We start from the raw sequence: 2,587 nt of genomic DNA, 5'->3' as shown, positions 1-2,587 counted from the left end.
CCCTTTCTCCTCCCTGTATTTTCCCTCTCTGAGATTTACAGCCCTACAAGCAGCAGCAGCCTCAGGCCACTTTTCTCACAGTGGGACCCATAGAAGGTAAGCAAGGGGCACATCCAGCAATGAAAGCAGAACACTTTTTACAAACCTTTTTGCTTGCTAATGTTACTGGTGGTTTGTAACCCAGCTAAGAAAATTTACATTAATCCACGGGGTCCCATTGACAAGGTGACTTTGCCATCACTCTGTCCCCCTCTGGTCCTCATGGATGTGACGCAGTGACAACCAGTTGCAGCTGGAGGTGATGGTGACTTACAAGGAGCTGTGCTGAGACAAAGAACCCTTTGGCTGAGCCTGCAGTTGCTGTTTATTCTGAGAGGCCACAGGAGGGGTTAATGCGTTGACACCAGAGTCCCTGTTCCCTGACTAATCTAAACTAAAACATTAAACTATTTGAATAAGTGAACCCCACTCTTTGTGCCCTTCAAGGCAGTGGGGAAGGACTTCCTTTCAGGCAGGTGGAGGGTATCCTGTCCCTAAAACACCACTGTCCCAGCCTGCCACCCCACAGCACTGCCAGGGGACACCACCACAGCTCTCCTTGCTGTCCAAGGGATGGGGACAGTGAGTTCCAGGGCACTGGGGCCGGACACGTGGTGGCCTCCCCACCTCCTAAGGATGAGGATTGCACATTCCCAAGCCAGGGGTGTGCAGGTCCAGTGTCACTGCTGTACCCACTGCCACCCTGGCCCTGGTGGTCTGTTACATGGCCTAAACTGGGAGCAGCGTCAGTCACAGAAATGCTTTGCAAGGCAAGGAGGAGATTCAGCAGGTCATTAATGACAGTAAACAGGCAAGTCTGTTCTAGGTGTGCCACGTTCTAGTCATCGTTCGCTTCTGGTTTTGTGTTTTCCATTTTTCCCCCTTTTTTGTTGGACCAGGCAATGCCGTTGGCAGTTGTACAATGGTGATGGGGAGTTTGCTCCCGTGGATTTTTAGGGACAGTCAGGTCCAAATCCAGCCTTCAGAAGTGGGGATTCAGAGGTGGCTGTAACTGCTTCACGTAGGGTGGACGCTCAGGCATTGAAGAACAGTAATGGTCAGTGCAGCGTCTGTACCACACAAGATGCCAAGATTGCAACTTTGTTTAATCTAAAAAAAAAAAAATAATATTAAAGGTAAAATACAGAACTTTTATTTGTGATGTCTTTTGGAGCTCTTTATTTTAAGTGTGAAAAAAAAATACTGGGGGAGGGGGGGAAATGCTGTGTCACGATGAATGCAAGTGTTGAAAAGAGCAGCCAGACAACGTAGGTGTCTCCCACGCAAATGTACTCGGTTTCATGGGGAAAATAAAAGTTCTTTCCAGTCCACACCAACCCCACATACAACTGTTCACACACAGTGTACATAATGTAGTTAGTGCTTGAAGCTACAAACCTAATAGGGGAAACAACAACAACAACAACAACATGTAGATGTATAATTGGAGCACCTTTTTTTTTCTTTAAAATTTTAATTTTAATGATGATTTTGCATGTTTCCTTTCTGATGGAGAAGCTGTGTAGCAGCCCGCATGACTGTGGTTGTTCTCAAGGAAGACTTCTGCTGTTCTGCTGTATTCACGCTGAAGCAAAAGCAAAAGTTTGCGTCCGTTAACCCAGTTCAAAAACCTTTTTTTGTAACCGCCAACAGCACAAATATTTTGTATTGTTGTTTGTACCATTTTTGTACCAAAAACAAAAGAGGAAAAAAAAAAAAGGGAAGAAAGTAAATGTTTTCAATGTGTTTTTAGTGCCACTGCAATCTTGGTTTCCAAACTGAGTGACAGGTTTGCTGATTTATTGTGTATCAAAGCTGAACTGGCGCACTGACGCCTGGCTCCAGTGTAATAAAAATAAAGTCCCCCTTTTGAATAGTCTCACTTGCTTTTTATTATTACTATTATTATCATCATTATTATTATCATTATTGTGTGTGTTTGTTTGTTTGTTTGTTTTCCTTTCCCCACATGTCCATCCCAGCTCAGTCACTGTTTGTGGCTCTTATACTCACAAGAGCCAGCAAGGGGTGGTCTGGCTGCAGGTGCACAGACATCAGTGGGGTTTTTGGAGAACTTGGGTGCTCCTGCAGAAATCTGCATCCATTAAAGGCTGGAGAGTGGCTCCCCTCCGGGCCATGTTGTTGTTTGGATTATGGCTGAGGTGGTGCAGGTTCCTCACACGTCCCAAAGTGACCCATTTCTGCTGCACTGAGCTCTTGGTGCAAATCAGTTGGGTGGTGATTTCACTCCTGCAGCCCCAGATCTTCGTGCTTTAGCGCAATTCCAGCGCATTCAGAGGTCTTTATGATAACAAATCAATCACCCCTGACTGCTGCATCAGGGCATCCAGCCCCTCCACCTGCTCACTGCCAGGGAACGGGAATGGTCCAAAAAGGTCTTGAGGAATGACAGAGCACCCTGGGCCAGCTGATGGCCTGCTGGAAACCTGACCTTGCTTCTCCCAGCTGTATTTGTCCACTTTCTCTGCAAGTGCAGGAGCAGAGTCACATCTGGAGATGCTGCTGTGAGTGTGCAAACCCTTCACGT

Source organism: Geospiza fortis, unplaced genomic scaffold (assembly GCF_000277835.1).
Source record: "Geospiza fortis unplaced genomic scaffold, GeoFor_1.0 scaffold361, whole genome shotgun sequence".
Lineage (NCBI taxonomy): Eukaryota > Metazoa > Chordata > Aves > Passeriformes > Thraupidae > Geospiza > Geospiza fortis.
Note: the sequence above shows the minus strand (reverse complement) of the source record.